Raw genomic sequence first — 20211 nt, 5'->3', positions numbered from 1 at the left:
TTTGTCCCCCACCCTGCTCCAATAATCACAACCCAGAGCATGTTTAGCCGTGGTTACTGTTTTCCAGCAAATTACACCTATTTATGACAGCTGAGTGCTCCCATGCCACTAACTAACACCGGGGCCAGGTCACAGGAGAGACTCGGCAGCTTCCTTAAGGCATCCAGACCTACTAATCACACACATCCACAGAGCTGCACATGCAACAGTGCACCAAGCACGATCAGCAGAATATTTCCTATACATTCACACCCACGGTGTCTCATGTATTTATTTGCGATGCAATATCTGAGAAGCTGCTGCAAGCAAGCTTCGCAGAGCTGCAGGATGTCACTCAACTCCCATGAAAACAACAGGTATAACCCAACGCAGACGTGTCCAAAAGAGAACAATGCATACCCAACAGGTCAAACAAAGCCATCGGGAGCAACAGGAAAATCAGATTCTTCTTTTAAACTGGGTTTGTAGGTCTCTCCCTCCTGCCTGTCTCCCCAGATATGTCTCCCTTAACAGCTCAAAGTAATTAGCAACGACCACATGCCAAAGGTAGGGTAGCTACTGTACACAGAGTAGGCAGACCTTATCTTTAATTTGAGACATTGAGATGCTCTGTGGGGGCTTTTGGAGAGCTGGGAGCTATAAGGTAGACAGGCAGGCTCCCCCTCCCAAGGTCGCTTTAGTGAGACAAGCTAGTCTGGGGACAAAAGGATACCTCCTGTATGCGAGCGCAGGTTTTGACAGTTTAATTATAATTTCATTTTTGGTTTATTTTTACACCAATCAAAACTTGAGCCTCGTCTGCGGCCAAAATAGACGTTTCAAAAATTGCAAAATATCTGCTGCCAAAGTGCATCTGTAAACACAACTCTCCGCCTCGCTGTTTCAAACTTTGCTTTTGAGTGATACCGCCGAAAGTCCTCCAGGGCTTCCCATTAGTCACGTTGCTGAGCTCAGAGCTCAGCCACAAAATGGCCTCCAATCTTGGGAGAATGTCGTCAGCCCATTCTTTATACTGTCAGGATGAAGAAGAGCATAAAAACGCAGAGTCGATAAAGCCATATGAAATGCTTGATATCGAAACATGGCGCAGCGCAGTGACTGATTCGGCATTCAGGTCCAGTTGTGATGCGTTGCTCTTGCTGTGGGATAAGACAAAGGGAACAGGAAACAAGTAAAGGGGGGGGAAAGGAAGAAGCCACTTTGCATGACTTTGCTCTGGTTGCTTATATTTCTGAGCTTATTTTTGAGTCATGTGGGGACTCAATGATGGCGTAAAGATTGTCTTTAAGCCTTACATTTTTGGTATGATCCTTGTTATTTGACTGGAACATTACTATTTTCCTTGATTACAGTAATCGCTGTACTCAATTGGTATGTGTATAATAACAACCAGTTAGAAGGATGTTTGAGAAGGAAGTATGTTCATACACTCTAGTTATATACATACCAGTGCCTGGGAATAGAGGTTGGGGCACCAATTTATTTCTTTTTTTCTTTTTCTTTCTGAGCAGTGAAGTCAATACTGACTCAGGCAGAGATGGTGAGATGAGAAAAAGGGGTATGACAGATATTAAAAATGAAAGACAGTGCCACTTTTTTTTTCTTTGTCCAGATTGTGCTTTTAGCCCACAGCTCTCGAAAGGCTGAAATACTAACTGAACTAAAACAGCAGCATCAGATCGAGCTGAAACTTACACATGATTTATGCTTCAGACAGAAGCACCGTGAGTTAGAAAATCGCAAAAATTGAACGCCTACATTTAGGTAAAAGCTGACAGCGGCACTTTAAGTTTGCCTTAAACATATTGGTTTGGAAAGCGGAGAAATACGCTGGTATTACTAAAAGAAACTGACACTTCTGCTGGGTCCAGCAACGTGACGGGAATCTAAGCGCTTTAATGAGTCGGAGTCAAATTCAATTTCTACCTCAAAAAAAGTTGCAAACCGAAGCTTTAATCTATTCCAACACTCCAATTTGATGCAACGGACTGATAGGAATCCCCCTCCCACACACGCATACACACACTTCTGCTCAGTATTTGGATGGCATTAAACTTTTCCGAGTATTGTATACAAACACCCACTGTGTCAGGCCCCAGCTCCAATTTGACATTAACACACAGAAACATTCCTGACTTGAGTGAACAACCGACTTGACGTGAATGTTTTCTGCACATGCAGGAGGAAAGGCAACGAGAAGAGAGAGGTGGGGCGGGGGTGAGGAGTGGGGTTGCGGTGAGCTTTTGGACAGACCGTGTTAAGATCATCGCTTTGGGCTAGGCAGGTTGCTATGCGCTGAAATGCTAATAAGCTTCCTGGCTCTCGGTGCAGGTCGACCAGCCTGTGCCGACTCGTCTTGACACTTCACACACTTGCTGTCTTCCACCCTTTTTAATCATTTTTGATAGGCCTCCCTGGGATGCCATCCATTTAATTTGAAAGGGTTGAGCCACCCAAACATTTTCACTATCTTTAAATAGAGGTCTGCCTCGACTTGCCTGCTACATTGTGGCCTGACAAGGTGAAAAGCAGCGAGGTAAAAAGCTGTTTGCGTTTTAGGAGGATAATATTAGGCCGACAGTGGTAGGGATTCGTAGGAAAGAAAGGTGAGTGATGTCGACGGAGGGCAAATAAAACTGTAACAATAGAGGAGCAGTAAACACAGGTGTGGATGCACAGACAAGAATACAGACTGTGACAGGTTTAGATGCCTCTTTATAATCATTAGATAACAACACATTTTCCAAAGAAAGGGTGGTGCACCTTAAAAGGTCATAAATTAAAAGTGCGGATGAAATGAAGTGCGTGGGAAAAACGCAATATTAAAAAGTATGGAGTAACTTGTTGAAAACCAAAAGGAAGCAAACACGGGATTCAATATATTAAAGGCGGCACAACTTTAGCGGTCAACCTTCCAAATCAGAAAATCATTTTCTGTTATAGATTAGCTGATGATGTGTATTCCCTAACAGACTTTAACAACCACTGTCCTACTCTATATATCTTACGCTCTCTCTGAAAAATATCAGAGCCTGCAGCCAGCGCAGCATGGTCAGAAATGAACGGCGGCCACGTTGTATGATTCATCGAGAAGAAATAACATATTTTATTGGAGTCTGAGAGATTTATTCACTGAGGTTGCACTGGATGTGTAAGGGACACGTTCACCGGGGGATTTCGCCATCCAATTTACCAGTGTGCTCTTCTATAAACATCAGTCAGTACAAATGGGACAAATTCTACAGAAAATAATCATAAACAAACCATTACATCGCATTTTGGAAATTGTCAAGAGATGCTCCTGACGATGAGTATCCAGTCAGAGTCAAAGGCAGGGGGGAAAAAGCCCAAAAGGCAAGTGGGGATGTCTGCGTGCTATATGATATTACCGTGACTCTCAAGATAAAGATATCGCAGATTATTGGTTTAGACTGGCGAAGAAAGAGAGAGGGTGAGACCGGCGTAAACAGATAGCAGAGGCAAGAGAAAGGGACGTAGACAGAGAGAGGGCGAGTGCTCAAATATATATTCTGCCTCTTAGCAAAGGCGCAGATAGCTTTGAGCCTCTCGATGTCGTTCATGTGAAACAGCTGGAGCTCTTGATGGAAACCACACTCAACTCCAAAAACAAGCCCGCTTGTTAGTTTCTGACTGTGACAGAACCAGTTTTACATGCTCTGCGTTGTAGTTGTAGCCTGCGCAGTAAACCATCATTTGCTCAAGTCTAATTTAGCTGCGTGTATTCGCAGGCTTTTAAGATGCAGTAAACTCAACTGTTGTGCATGTTTTCATTTAAAAAAAATGGGTGGTTGTGATCATGGCCACAAATCAGCATGTAACCAAAAAGCTATAGAAGGGGAACTGTCATAATTATTAATTAGTCAATATTACTGAATGGAAAAAGCCTGCCTTTGGTTTTCCTCCCTACAGTTTAATCGAACACAGCCAAAGACGAAGCCAAGTTAAACAACACCAGGCAGTTAATCTCCACCACCGTACCCTTCGAATGCAGATAGAGTCCACGGGTTTTAAGTGAGCGAGCGGGCCCACGTTTTTTAGATTTGCTTGTTTGCTGTTGTTTGCTGTCTTTAAGTGGTCTTTTATTAAAGCCAGCCATCTTCCATAGAGCCTTAATGCATTTCACTGTTGCGATGCTAATGGCGCCCTAAGAACACATTATTATTCAGCATTAGTTTCATTTCCCTTTGAGCCTCAAATGGCGACAAACTGTCTTGTAACTATTAGTTTTAACTTGCATAAGGCACGCCACATGCAAACATTTCTGACAACAAAGCTCAAAGAAAAAGACAAAAAAAAATGTTGGAAGTTTTTCCAAATTACCTATCAGGACAAAACAACTCAGGAAACGTCAGCGTCTTTTTTAAAACATGACACGTGTAACTACGGTAACTATTTTCAGACAGTCTTGCGAGGAAAGCTAACATAAACAAACGTATCCTGCAAAAATGTCTTCTTCTTTTTCTTCTTTTTCTTGTACTTGCCGACATGAATCAGGGTTTGCTTGCATACTTGAATCTTTTTGTGCTCATGCAAGAAAATGTGTGTAAACATTAGGAATACCATGCTGATAGGTTATGTGCAGAAGTGTCTTTAAATGCACTTGTTGGAAAAGATGTACTTCTGACTATTGCTTCCATTTTGAGCAAGCTTGCCTTGTGTGTGTGTGTGTGTGTGTGTGTGTGTGTGTGTGTGTGTGTGTGTGTGTGTGTGTGTGTGTGTGTGTGATTAGGACTCCCCACTGACCTGCTGTTTGGCTACAGAGAGACAGAGTGGAACTAGCCATATTACTGTTCTTACCCTGCCATCTACTGGCTCACATTATTCTAGGCCCTACAGTACATTCATCCCTCTGTCATGCACTTGCTCCCTCTCCCACTCTACACACACACACATACACACACACACACACACAGAGAGACACACATGCACACACCTCTCCCTTTTTCAAGCTATCTCTCTCCCTGTGTTTCCTTTTCTCTGCTTCATCTTTGTCTCTTTCTTCCTCCCTTGTTTCATTTCTTTGCACGCGTAGCCATCGTCTGCCCGTTACATCACCCCTCCTCAGAAAGAGGGAAAAAAAGAGAGGGTGGAGAGAGAGTGGGGACTAAAGGGAAGCGGCGGACAATTGTTATCGAAAAATAAGCATGGAGTTTGAAAGGGATTTTAATTGAGGCATTCGTTATATTTGAAAAGGTGAACTCCTAAGGGGATGGAGGGAGAGGAGCTGTGACCTTATTCATATCCACAGACATTCATAAAGAATGGCATCTTTTGACTTTCCCTTTTAAAACAGTGCAACCTTAAATGGCCTAAATATAGAGGAGGGGAGGTAGACACGGTAATTCCCCGGACCTTGGGGGGCGCCACTAGAGTATGGGATGGTGGGATCGAGCCGAGGACTCCAATTAACTGTGAGGGAGGGTCTAGCCACCCAAAAAGGAGAGAGACAGCGTCCTTTCCACAATCCTCCAAAGGTGGTGATGTCAATCCATCTTATTTCGTTCTAAAACCTTCCTCTGTCTGCCTCATTTTTTAGCTTTCCTCATTTTACGCTCCTTTTTTTAAAACCGCCTCTCCCTCTTTCTCTCCCTCACTCTGTCGCTATGCAGTAATAATGTCATTAATAATGCGAGGGCCCAGTGATTGTCCCGTTAAGACCAGTTATCCGGTTTGTATGTCTACAGAGGAAGTCAACAGAGCGCTCATTTGTTGTTGTTTGCTAAGGTCAGCTCTTTACGAGCCCCACTTCCAGTGAAGCAGACGGCCCCTGGTCTTTTCTTTATTATATTTTGACTGTGACCACTGAGTTAAACTTGGACTGTTGGTTTATTGTAAAGTTGTTGTACATGGACAATATCTCTAGGCAACATACAAGAGGTTTGTAGGTTTTTATCCTTGTACTGTCCGTCCACTTTAAGCCGGAAGGTCGACGTCCTTTCTGGGGAGGATGTTGCCCACACGTGCCGTTCTAGATCGACAACATTGATTACACTTTAGCGCCAACCATCTTCCTCCTGTCAATTTGATGTCTTATGCAGTTTTGCTGTGACTAAGTGATGAAGTCTTTCCATATTATTAGCAAAAAGTTTTATCCTTACGCTTTGGGAAATACCCGCAGGCACTGTTCTGTGTATGTATCATTGATGATTTATGAAATGTAACTGCAACCAAGGCGGCATCCTTGATGATGAAGTTATAAAAGTTTGTTGGAAGTACCATACCCACTGAAGGTATTTATCATGAGCCTTCATTTTTCATTGTCAGAATATCTACAGTATCGTACAACATCGGTGAAAACTCATTAAATAAGACATGGGAATGCTGTAAAAGTTAGTGACAGCCACTTGTTGCTAACACAAGGCTTTTGTTCCTTTGTCCATTTGTGCTAAATTAAGATAGTGTCGCTACTGCTATCATTACGGTTAATGTGTTCGGGCAATGTTATCAAAAAACAACTGCCCAATTGTTTAGCTTCAAATCTGCTATATCGCATCTCATACTGGATGGGATAAGGCACGCTTAGCTTCAGCACAGAGGTTTGGTTGGTTAAGTGGTGCGGTGGCTGAAACATGGACGGCTGCATCATGAGCCCTGCAGAGAAAAACTGTTTTGTGTACATGCACATATGCAAAAGAATGCATTCTGCAGTGATGAGCACAGGAACAAATGCACACATAAATATTTCCTCTGATCTTTACAAAATCCTTGATTACAACGCTGGAAATAATCACAGCTCAGTCATAATCACTCATAAAAAAGAACCTCAGTTATTAATTTCAGCTCCTGCCAAACAAAAATCTTCCTTTGTTGCATTTCATTTGGACTTTAACGGTGAGTCATAAAAGTCAGATTCAGAGGCAGGCTGGCCAAATCTGACATCCACTGGTAATGAGTGGAGCGTTTCTCTTGAACCTAGAGGGATGTTGTTTAAAACTGTCTTAAGTATGGTGCAGATTATTAATATTACCGGTTGAACTTAAACACATGTGGTTAGTTTATTGTGTTTATTTAGTTTGGCTTGTGCAGCCGAAACAGAGAACAGTAATCCGTGGAGCATTCAAACCCTGTAAGTAGACCCTTGATCATGCACAAGCGCAGACAGACAACTGCACACATGTAACAAGGTTGCGGATTTATGCGCACGTTACACAAGCTCTCGTTGCTGTGTGCATGCAGAATCACAAATGCACCCACCAAAACACACGACACCTATTCCACAATTCATTTGTCATATCATTATGCAAATGCTGCACACTGAGCAAATCTCAAACCTCTCAAAGCCGCAGTGGGAAAACTGGAGAATAGTGATGAGACGTATCCCTGTGCTTCTGACCTTCTTTTTTTTTTTTTTTTAACTGTTAACATTTTATTTGCTTAATGTCAATATGTCAAAAGTATGCATGTAACACCTTTAATACTTGTTTTTTAATAAGAAAAACAAGGTGCTACACTGAGTTGCACAGCAGCCCTCATTTGCAATAAAGGCACATTTCTAATATCAGAGCCTACGTTCTGAGCAAGTGACCAAGTTGAGGTGTGATCTGTTATTTAGACAGGTTGGATGCACTTCCTCACAGCCTGAAATTTCCCCCGGGGGCTCTCTTCCATTTCTCACTGTCATGGATTTGAATCTTTTTACCACTGAACTCTTACAATTACTGAACATTCATCACCTGCCTACCTTCTTAGCTACCTAGATACTGTATGGAGACCAGAGATATGGGGCAGACTGGTGCAGTCGGGAATACCAAATAAGACTGCTGTAACACAGTAAGGAATTCTAAAATCCTAAGATCACAGGAACATGTTTATTTTATTAGTACCAGCAGTGTTACTTGGTTACATGCTTTTATTTAACTAACAAAAAGCTAAACTGAGTGAGGACACTTCATGTTAATGAGCTAGCAACAGGTCGCCACACACCAAACATTACCCCCCTTTTATTGTCTATTTTACTATAAACAGGACTAGTTTACAAAATCAGTCTTATGCTATTTAAAACACACTTAACTTTCAACCAGTTCTCTGGTTTAAACTAAAATACTTACAGGTATAGTCAGCAATTATTTTATTTCTGTAATGGAAAAAGGCAATATAATTATATAAAAATTACAAATTGATGCATTATTATAAACATTAGAATTAATCAATTAAAAATACATAAGAGCGGCCGCTAGTTTGTGGAAGCCACCATGTTGCCCCGCTATCTTGAATATAGTAGCAAGATGAACACTGATGTTCTGCGTTTTATATGTATGGCTAGAGACCGCCAAAGCCAGAGGGAAAGAAAACTTGAAGGCACTCGTGTATCGTGGAGGCAAATATTAATTCGTGCCTGCACCTTCAGACTCAAAATATGAAGGACCATGCCTAGGTTTTATTATCTTTGGAGGGGTCCCCTTCACTAAAAAAGTAAAAACACAAAGGAAAGAGACAACACTCAAAACCATGCTTATTTATTCCCAATATTGTCACAAGTAGCAGCAGATTAGACATGCTAGCTAATGTTATGCTAGCTAATGTTATGCTAGCTAATGTTAGGCTCAAGTGTCCAAAACTCACACTTTCTCTCTGATAAAAAGTTTGATCACATTCTCACATCATATAACAGTTTATTCACTAAGTTTCTAAATATAACAACATTAGATCAACTTCAAACAAAGTTTTATTTTATTGGAAGAATAACCTGACACTAAAAGTACGAAATTAATAAAAGAATACCTACAAGTATGTAGACACAACTATGAAAATATAGGTATATCATAAATTATAGTAAAATATGTCCATAATGACCCAAATTAGTGCAATTTTGACTACTGGGTTTTTTATTTAAAATACAGTAATTTTCATTCTGTGATTATTTTCTCTCACGGGGAAATAAAGGATTCCTCTAAGCTGTAAATCCTCTAAACTCAAATGGTCTTTAGTATCATGGATGCCTCAAAAAAACACAGTGACTTATAACCAAATGCCACTGTATATCTCTGCAGTTTTCCCCTCATGAATAAAAGTCCTGATCTGTGAGGTGAGAGGATTTACCCCTGTGGCACACCCAGTCACCCCCTCTAGTCACTTGTGTTACTCAAGCTCACTTGTAGAAGTCCCTTAACACTAACCGAGAAAGCATAAATATATTATAATCTCATCACCTGTCCATTTATACAGGTGTCACCCTGCCTCGCAACTTGATTTTCCAGGAGGGCAGCAGTTTTTCCTGTGGCAGCAACTGAAGTCACAGCATTATTATCAGGCAAAATGTATTCATGATAGCAGAGGTCCGAGTGCCCCGTGGGCTTTGTAATATAATACCAGACCTCTTTATCAAATTTAACAGTTTATTGGAAACAGCTTGTACACATGATTTAGGCACCAGGCGCTATGGCAAGGCTCCGGGTACCCTCCTAACAGACATCCCTTGCACACCTCCACACAGTGCCGAACGTACACATACACACATTATGAAAGCTCACAAACACATGCCGTGCATCCACTCAGAGTGGCGGTCAAACACACACACGCATTTAATCACACATCTCCCTCCTCCCCTGCCTTCTGTGCAGAGCTTCACTTCTCCTGCACTCCCCTTCGTATCTAATGCAAACCTCTCATTGGATGAGGCAGCGTTTTTCTGTGGAGGTCTTTTGTGCACTTTTGTTGTTTGTTTTCTCTGAAGAGCAGCGCGATAACAAAAGTGGGACGTGACAAATGGACTTTGTGCCCCACAGCTAGATTCGAGTGATAGGTTACTGAATGGGAGCTACCCTCCTATCTCATTTATACACACACATAGAGACAAATGGACACACATGTGATGAACGCGCTTACATTTGTAACTCTTATTTCTTAATCCAAATGCTTTCAATTTGGCTATATTTTTTTAAAAACATAAAGCTTCCCCAATTAATCTGACAGCCACACAGTCTAACTACAATAAATACATTAATATTCAAAGATGCTTGTTTTATTATTTCTATGTGATACAGTAATGAGATATCAGTAATGAGACATACTGGACCAAATTTTATTATTTATCCAGTGTAATATTTTCTCATTTAAGCAGATATGAGCTGATGAACATCAACATCAAAATACCCGCACCTAACCATCTCGACTAACACGCCGCTCTCCAATGAGCACGGTAAACAGAAACCGCCAGTTGACCGGCTAATGATTTAAAGGGATGGTCAGAGGTCATATCCAGCTATTAATGAACCCCTTTAACAAAAAGCACATGCAGGATCTATCCTGTAATCTGTCTGGTTGACACTCCATTGAGAAAAAGCCAAAGCTGAAAAATCAGATGTATGTAGATGCATGTTTGTGGTTTGTGGAGTTTATAGTTTTTAGTGTATGAACGCACTGGTTCAAGAAACGGTGTGTTTCTATTTTCTGTTATTTCAAATTTTAATATAAGAAATTTGTTTCATTAAATAAAAAAAGTACTTTAAAATACTGGAACTCCAGATTTGCCAGGCTCTTGCCTCTGGATAGGAAAGTTAACACTCCACCCTGCTCATACTTATTGGCAAATTTGAGAATACTAGCTTAAAATGTTCTCGGCATGCAACAGCTTAAAGGTTTTTAATGCGTTTAGCAGCTACAGAGCTTCAAGTATAAACACTCATTAATCCTTTCAGCCATTTCTACCCTTAACAGGAACTTGCTGGATGATGGAGGTTATCTGTACAGTGAGGAAAAAGAAGCTCTGAACCATCACTGACCCAGACTTGACAGACTCTTTCTCTTGTTTTCTTCTATTCTTACCTGTTGTGTTAGATTTTATTCTCTTCCTGTTGCCTCTGACTAAGCTCCCATCAGTCCCGTGGAAGTTAATTATGGGTGCCAAGCTGTTGAGAGGTTGAGGAGAAGCTTTTTTGCCTAAATACTGGATATACACCAAGTCTGGCAACGCCACCGAGCATTGTCTGCCGTGATAAAATATGGACGGAAGTGCTGCTAGGCAAATCGTTTATCAGCCAGGTTTAGCATGCACATGTTAAAATGAAAGACTGTGCTATCTGCATAGGTTGTGTGAGCTTAGTTTAGTGTAGCCAATGCCGTTTGTTGTGTATAAATGGCATGCTGGCTGTCGCCCCCGTGGGACGTGATCAATCACACATTGCCTGCTTTGCTCTCAAACGGCTATGGGCAATTCTATTCAAAATATTCAAACCAACACCTTAACTGTGTGCTTTGTACTTTTTGTGCCTTTGTTTTGGAGCCAGTGTAATTATTAGAATCTGATTTTTTTCCACTTGTTTTTCCACCTTTTTTCCCCACAGCTTAACTTATCTCTCTAAAGTCTTGCGGTACAATCCACAAGAACTGACCCATTTAGTAGTTAAGCACAAATGGTCTATTATGATAATTAATTCTAATATATGTCTTCAGTATGGACAAGCCATTACATGGAGCATGAGCTGGCATGTTTGCTCTGTTACAAAGCGGCCATTAAAATAAGTGCAAGCTCAGTTTACTCTGCTATTCCCCAATTTGCCTTAATGAGCCAGTTTAAGCTGTCAGAAACCGAGAGGAAGGATTTCTGCTAACTGTAAGTCTGCGGTGAGTAGGCAGGGATGATGGGATAAATGGAAGGAGGGAGATTTAGGGAGGTGTGCAAAGGTATACTGAAGAAAGGATAGGAAAAAGACAAAGAAATCATACTGTTGCTGTAACAGCTGGTGATAAAACACACCAGGCTTCCACAGAAGTAGTGTGTGTTTGTGTAAAAGTATTCTCTTCCAATATGTTGGAATGTTTTGCTTTCCTTTGGTCACTCATTTTCAGACAATGGATTATACACTGAACAAAAATATAAACGCAACACTTTTGTTTTTGCTCCCATTCCCCATGGGATGGACGTAGAGACCTAAAATTCATTCCAGATACACAATATAACCATCCCTCCCAAACAGTGGTCACAAATCAGTCCAAATGTGTGGTAGTGGGCACATCTGCTATATTGAGATAATCCATCCCACCTCACAGGTGTGCCACATCAGGATGCTGATCTGACATCATGAGTAGTGCACAGGTGTACCTCAGACTGCCCACAACAAAAGGCCACCCTGGAATGTGCAGTTTTGTCTCACAGCAAAATGCCACAGATGCCACAAGCAATGAGGGAGCGTGCAATTGGCATGCTGACAGCAGGAATGTCAACCAGATCTGTCGCCCGTGCATTGAATGTTCATTTCTCAACCATAAGCCGTCTCCACAGGCGTTTCAGAGAATATGGCAGCACATCCAACCGGCCTCACAACCGCAGACCTCGTGTAACCACACCAGCCCAGGACCTCCACATCCAGCAGGTTCACCTCCAAGATCGTCTGAGACCAGCCACCCAGACAGCTGCTGGAACAATTGGTTTGCACAACCAAACAATTTCTGCACAAACTGTCAGAAACCGTCTCAGGGACGCTCAACTGCATGCCCGTCGTCCTCATCGGGGTCTTGACCTGACTCCAGCTCGTCGCCGTAACAGACTTGTGTGGGCAAATGCTCACATTCGATGGCGTCTGGCACGTTGGAGAGGTGTGCGCTTCACGGATGAATCATGGTTCACATTGTTCAGGGCAGATGGCAGCTGAGAATGTCCCAGTTCTTGCATGGCCAGCATACTCACCGGACATGTCACCCATTGAGCATGTTCGGGATGTGCTTGACCGGCGTATACGACAGCGTGTACCAGTTCCCATGAATATCCAACAACCTCGCACAGCCATTGAAGTGGAGTGGACCAACATTCCACAGGCCACAATTGACAATCTGATAGACTCCATGCGACGATATGTTGCACTGCATGAGGCAAATGGTGGTCACACCAGATACTGACCGGTTCTGGGTCCCCAGACCCCCAATAGCGCAAAAAACTGCACATTCCAGGGTGGCCTTTTGTTGTGGGCAGTCTGAGGTACACCTGTGCACTACTCATGATGTCAGATCAGCATCCTGATGTGGCACACCTGTGAGGTGGGATGGATTATCTCAATATAGCAGATGTGCCCACTACCACACATTTGGACTGATTTGTGACCACTGTTTGGGAGGGATGGTTATATTGTGTATCTGGAATGAATTTTAGGTCTCTACTTCCATCCCATGGGGAATGGGAGCAAAAACAAAAGTGTTGCGTTTATATTTTTGTTCAGTGTATGTCCCTGTGAAAGAGAATGGAGGGGTGGATGGATTATGACTCATCATCCTGGTGAGAAGAGGGGAAGCGAGACCTAAGGAAATGGAAATAAAAATGTCTTAAACCAACGGTTCCACACTGATCTGGCGTGCCTGGTTTCTTACACAGAGCCACATCAGAAGACCGCCTAGAAAGCTTTCTGGAAAAAATATTTGGATTGGCACAGGATTGGATAGCTTGTCTGTTTTAAGCAATCTAATAAGTTAAACTATAGGATGGGAAAAACTGTGTTTGCGGCACATTATTAAACAACTCCTGTGATCTTTGTAAGGAAATTCATTTCACAAAGGTCTTTTGTCATGCCTGAAACATGTCTGCAGCTGTCACAGTTCAAGATATCTATTTTTTCTTAACAGCAGAGGAGGTTTCTGGATGCATACAACATTTATAGAGAGCCGGGAAAGACAAAGGCAGCAAGGTATATTAAATCTACATATCACTTTAAATTGACTTTAACATATCTTAATGACTTAATCATTGACCGAAACAATGTCATTGTCATAAAAAGCTAAATTCCCGGCGTTTTTGTCAATTTGAGCAGGAGGCCTTTTTAGTACATGGCTATTAACAAGTAATCACAAGAGATGTATTAATGAAGAATGCCCTTCATTTTTGCAGAGGGCAAGGTAGACACCGGTGTCCAGCCCTTGTCTTCAGAGGAAAATATGGAGGGAACTTAGGTGTTTGATGATGCGTTTAATTCACACAGGAATACATTAATATGATAGTCAGTGGAGCGTCAAAGCCCTCAAGTAAGGTTCCCTCATTAGTATGTTTCTCTATTTCTTTTTTTAATTATTCAACAAAAAAATGAGGAGCCGCGTGACAGATGTATTGGCTGTGTCAAGAAGGAATGATTTGAATTTGAATTGTGCATAAAATCGTGCAATTAGGAGGGCTCATTTGTGTATGTGAACAAAATATTTGCCTCCAAATGAGCGCTGGCTCTGAAGCATGAGTCAAATTATGGGGTATATTTTAATGCAATACTTATTCCTTTCTCAAGGATCTGGTCACATCGCACGCGTTTGAATGTCACGAATACTAAACCTTATCAGAAAGCGCCTTAGTGTGAGCCAAAGCAGTGGCCTAATAACCCAACACGGTGAGGTGGACCAGACAACGTCTGCCACACCCCTGAGAGTCTCTGACTTCAAAAGCATACCATTCAGAGTGTGCAATGCACCGTGAAAGTTTGATGCTTGTACAAGTCATCCGCGGCTCATCTTGGCGGGCTATTATCTCACTTTGCCATTGTCGCAACTGGTTGCCGAGGCTTTCATCATGCTTATAAGTTAAACACCTGATCTGTACACACTGGGGTATTGTCTGGGCTCTGCTCGGGCAGATCACAGGAGCCACCTGTACCAAGACAGAGAATTATTGATGTTAATGCTGTCCTTAGTAATTAAAGATAGAAACTTTTAAGACATTAGCACTGCAGCAGCCCAGAACATTTTCTCAGCCTCGTCATTTACAAAGATTTCACAGATCAACACAGTTTTGGATTCATAGAACCGGGGGTTACATTTTAAAAGCCTTATCTTTCAGTATTAGCGTATGGTTTTCAGAACAGTAGGAGGAGCATTCTTCCGGTATGTTCTGGAGAGTCGTTTTTACATGACGTCACAATGTGTGTCTCTTTGTTTTTTTAAACAAAGGGCCTTCACCGATTAGTATCTCTGACTGATTTTCTGTGACACCGTTTTGCTTTGCATTTGAGGTTAACACCAACCTCCTGCAAAAAGAGCAGGCAGGTAATTCACTGCTTGATTAGCCTCACTCTGCAATTAATCATTCTTAAACGCACACCCTCACTTTAGTGATAATTTAGGAATGATGATTAATGAAACCATCAAATACTGTATTTCCCCCATTTCTCTCCTTACGGAGCTGCTGCACTAATGTGGGTCGCGGCTGTCAAGAAGGCCCCCAAAAAAAGAAAAAACGAAACTGCAACAACTCTCGGGCTCTACCGGCAACGGTGCACACACACACCCAAAAACAAGGTCGAAGGTCTTCTAAGTTCATTGTTCTTCTTTATTTATGTTGCACTCGTGTCTCCTTTCGTCTTTGAAAAGCCAGCTGCAGTGCGGCGGAAGCGACTTTCTGGGAACAGGCGTGCGTCAAAATACAGGTGCAAGGTCAAGAGGACGAGCGACGCACCTTGTGGGCATAGGAGACGACGTGTGAGATAGTTGCATGTCAGTGATTGTTGAGTCAATTAATTATTGAACTTGGCAAGAGATCAATCGTTCCAGTGAGGTGATCCCATTTCTAACTGGCAGCATATTGAGACAGTAACCTATGACAATATTAATCACTAGCACAACAGCAGGCTAATTCCCACATGTAATTAGTCTACATTTTAATTCATAGAAAACTAGCACTTTTCTAAACTCGCTTAATTATGTACTTACACTTAATTATAGTCCCCCCCCAACCATACCCCTCCCCAATTTGTTTGGAGTGCCACAGATGGAAAAACATATTTATTTTGGGGAGAGGGCGAAAGATAAAATGAAAGCTCCACCTGGGAAAGGAGCGGCAGGTCTCTGCTGAGTTGTGCTGCGTCTGGTAGGAATTTACTGGATTAGCTCAGTCACAAAATGTGAGATGAACCACATTGTCAATCACCCTCGGGGCAGAGCGAGAGAGGAGGAGCTGTCAATCAAGGCAGGTCTTCAATCGTCCCATTCACATCGCCTCCTGGAATCAGTCTCTCCCGCTGACTGCTCTTTGACATTTAACGCACTGGGGCCACGAGGATGGAGATCCTCAAATCCTGCCTTTCTTTCTTTTTTGTTTTTTTTCCTCTCCCCTGTCTGTCCTCAGTCTTTGTGCTTTGGCGGGGGAAGATGTGTGTTTAAAGTAAAGACACAGGGCAATAGCTGTGAGAAATAACTAACAGACAAAAAGTTTTAGTAACTCTTCAAGTGCGTGCGGTGACAACAGGGCAAAGCGGCGGAAGACAAAATAGGCCGGACTTGAATAGTTATATATTGCTCTCATTCCAACTTACTATTGCAGGGCTGAAAACATATGAGCTCCCTTTGCAAGATCTCTGTTGGGCTTCTGCTTTTCATGAGATGCATTATGAAATTCGCACAGAATTCATCAATAAAATACATTTGCTTAAGCCTGAGCAATAAATGCATTTACCAACTGAGTCCATAAAACAGAAGAAGGGAAGGGGGTGAAAAAAAACATCTAAAAATCCTCCTCTTCTGGGAGATGCTGCAGGATGAAAAATCCTATCGCAGTTTGTTGTCGTCTTTATGTGTTTTCTCCCCTCTTGTTTGTATTCCGGGGCAGTCGCTTCGCTCTGAGTGAGGTATACAGAGTCATTGCTCTTTTGGCTCCAGCCCTGACACCTCGTGCCCTCAAGTGTGGACTCCTTAGCTGCGATCTGATCAGCATCTTTATAGTTTATCAGCCTTGGGGTTCAATTTTGGCTTGGATGCTTTTACAAATGAACGCAATCACTGGTGAGCCTTCGCATCCTGATTGCATTGAGGGAAGCGGGTGGAGGAAAGTTTAGTGGATTACCGTGCCACTTGAGGATGGAGCACAAACACACCGAGGCAGCCGCAGAGGGGGCCCGCCTGTGCCTCCCTCCCCCTGCCTGGGCTATTGGCACTCGCTGCTTGTACTCTGTCTTATTTCACTAAAATAATATAATTGTCTCCCGTATTATTGCTTGTAAAGCCATCTTCTGTCCGCAGGCGATGTGTGTGATCAATGTACTATCTAACAGAATCAATTCTTCCAGGAATACCTCGTGTTTGTGAAATGATCCCAGGCAGCTGCAGCAAAAGACAGGGCTGAAAGTGGGATCCTATGGTACTAGGATTAGTTTAGCGACTTGGGCCCTCCAGTTTGCACTGAATACTATGGCTCTTCGCCCATTTCTCATGTTGTTCACTCTGTGCGTGTGTGTATGTGTGTGCAAAAATAAGCTTCTCAGGGAATTCACATTCATATTGCCAGTTATGTGCATCATCCCTTGAACATCTTCTAAGCAGTTTATTCCACTTGTAACCGCTACAGTACCGGGCCCCTTGAGATGTTTTCAACTGTGCTGGAAATGGTAATAAATGTCATGTCATCTGTGGTGTAATATAAAACAGATATCTCGAATTTTACCAGAAAAGAAATTTGTTCTTATCACTCCCGGCATGTTTGTTTTTTATTTGAATTTATCTGCAGTGTCATCACTGACACTGTTGAAATGGCAATTACCTCTGTCTAATCTGTAAGATATATTGTATACCTTACAAATAAACTTGGTAGCAATCTGCAACTGATGCTATATTTAAGCAATTAAATGTGCCTGCCTTAAAAATTTTCCACCATTTCAACTTATAAGAAGATGAATAGAGGACGTGCATTACGGTGGCACTGCCGATCAGATCACAACAGGATTTATCAATTAATTTCCCACTGCCAATGCTGTCTCCAGAGTGCACGGCTCCTCTAACTACAACTAAACTGTGCCATCAAAAGCGAATTATAGGAGTAGATTGGGGAGAGTAACATGCCACAAAAACTATTACAGATGGGAAACTATGAGCCTAGACCCCTCTGGAGGAGCAATCGGGGGTAAGGGAGGAGAGAATTAAGGAGTGGAATCAAGCCAAAGGGAACCAATTTGGCAGTGGAGCTTGTTAGCGATTGTCACTGGAAAGCTCTGTTGTGGCACCGAGTCTAGCTTCCCACCAAAATCTCATGTTTTTACCGACCTGCTGAGGTGGAAGCGAGCGAGCATTCACGCAATAAAAACAAGAAAAAAGGCTCAAGTCCTGCAATGACTGACATTTCAGGCATGTTGTTGTAATATGGTGTAAACAGCTGGCCTGGCCAAAAGCGGTATATGGGTTAATAGGTATGGTGAATTTCCCAGGAAGTACCATAGCTTATTGAATTACTTCTGCATGCTAAAAAAATTTAAAAAACAAAAAGAATAAGGACACTTTATGCAAATTCAGGTGGGCCTCAGCCAATTGTCATTCAGTTGTTCAGTCTTGTGGTTTGATTCCATTTAGGGGAAAACAGCGAAGCCAAATTGTGTCTTTCGATAACATCGCTGCAGTGATTGAGTTATGCGTTATTGCATTTGTGCCTTGAGTTCAAGTCTGTTGCTCTGCAGTTGCAGCCTTTACCTGAGAACAGCTCCAGAAATCAGGTCCAAAATCCTTTCATTTCCTTTGGAAACCACATGTCATGTCCTATATTAGGTGGATAAAGGACGTATGTGCACCTAAGATCTGGCCGGAGATTTCCCCTCCACCCCATTCCTTTTCTTTCACTTCCCCCTCCTCTCTTCTGTTTATTTTCCTGCTGTCTCGGCTTCATGTGTTTTGTTTTGTCTTTTCCCTGCTATCTCTTCTCTCTCTTGCACTCCCTCGCTCTGTCCTCCACGGTTCTGCATCAGCGTCCTCAGCCCATTCTTTGGGTAGCACAGGAAGTGAAACTGTAACACAGAGTTCACTGGTAATTGGCCACGGTCACGCTAACCAAACAGGAAGGAATCTGCAACTGATTAGAATTCTTCCTCCTGCAATAATACCCCCACCACCACCCCACCCACAGCCCCCCCACAGCCCCCAACAAAATTAATTACATTTGGGGGTCTATTCCCACTATTGGTTTTCCTGTTTTGAAGCTGCATTATAAAGGGACAAATCCCAAGACAAAACAGCCTAGCTAGTTTTTCAATTACAGAGAGAGACGGGCTAAGTTATAAAGGGCTGAGGAAGCACAGGCAGGCATCCATCTATCTATCTCCACATCCGGACAGGGAGTTTCTGGGCCGTCTGATCAGTCAGCAGCACGGACTGCTGAATAATCTCTCCGATACTCTCTCACACACGATGACCTCCCAATTCCTCCCACTCAGAGCAAGTGCTCCAAACAAATGTTCTCCTTTTATTGGTTCTGACTCAGAGATTTTGTTTTATGTGCAGTTAAAAAGGTGATAATTTGTAATCTGGAATAATACACACACACAGCTAACAGTGTCGTTTGTAGAAACTCCTCAACAAGTTTAACGGAATTCTTTGCTTTAAAGTCTGAAAATTAAAAAAACACCAGAATTAAAAGTGCAGCATTTACGATTTATGACATTATTGTCTCTCATCAGATCATGTTTGATTTTTCACTTTTTCACTGCTGTTGCAATGTTATTGAAACCAACCAACCTGTAATCCCAGTAATAAAAACACTCGCAAAGTTCAACATATTTTATTTTATCTACAGTATGAAAAAAAAATAAATGTGAAAATGTACTTGTGTAACTCCATTATCAATTAAATGTTTAACCGTGACTTGAAATACCACAGGAGTCCACGGCCCACGACTGTTAGCGTCCGTTCCCGTGTGAACGTGAACGCTGCCCACCTGAAATCGCCTCGGCGTTGCATTCTGAACAAGTGGATTGCTCGATATGACATATTCATTTCACAAAAGAGGTTAAGCACAGAAAAACTGCGGGGTGCCATGGTGCACATGAAATGGCAAAAAAAAAAAAAAAATACTATGGTGCTGAGCGCCTTTCAAAATAAAATGAAAATAAATTTAAGGAGATACATTTTCATCTCATCTTCACAGAGGGAAACAGAGAGCCAGGGCTGCCTCAAAAATAAATGAATGCCTAACAATGTTTTTGATGTCCTATATTTAAATTTGTACGGTTACTTACATTACTCCTACTTGCCTGGTCTTGGAACTAATCCGATTGATATGGAAATGGGGTGCTCTGTTTCATGACAGAGTTGGGGAGAGAGGGAGAGAGAGAGAATTCCCAGGTTCGCTCCTACTCAAAATGTGCTGAAAACAGATTTTCACAATCCTGTGGCTTCATGGTATAGGTTATAGGGGATTACACAAACCACTTAAAGCTCTACAATGAGCTGCTCTTTTCAACCAAGAGGAAAAAACAAAAAAAGCACTTCATGCTGGACAAATTGTCCACACTGAAGAGGAACAAATTAAAT

The 20211-nt window shown here is 42.2% G+C and overlaps 1 long non-coding RNA gene across 2 annotated transcripts in view; it reads right to left on the bottom strand.

Moving 5' to 3' along the window:
- LOC147321823 (uncharacterized) overlaps positions 1-20211 on the bottom strand; it is a 93718-nt gene that overhangs the window by 62047 nt on the left and 11460 nt on the right. The window contains exon 4 of one of the 2 annotated variants that reach the window (XR_015131026.1): positions 17941-18689. The exons of the other annotated variant lie outside the window; for it this stretch is intronic. This is a non-coding gene — a long non-coding RNA (uncharacterized LOC147321823). Of the gene's footprint in view, positions 1-17940; positions 18690-20211 lie in introns of those variants that run through there. 2 annotated transcript variants of the gene reach the window in all.

Source organism: Aulonocara sp. 'chitande type north' Nkhata Bay, linkage group LG9, assembly GCF_057382095.1.
Source record: "Aulonocara sp. 'chitande type north' Nkhata Bay isolate Kocher_YH1m ecotype deep benthic linkage group LG9, A_spYH_male_GT1.1, whole genome shotgun sequence".
Taxonomy (NCBI): domain Eukaryota; kingdom Metazoa; phylum Chordata; class Actinopteri; order Cichliformes; family Cichlidae; genus Aulonocara; species Aulonocara sp. 'chitande type north' Nkhata Bay.
Note: the sequence above shows the minus strand (reverse complement) of the source record. Positions and strands in the feature narration are given on the sequence as shown.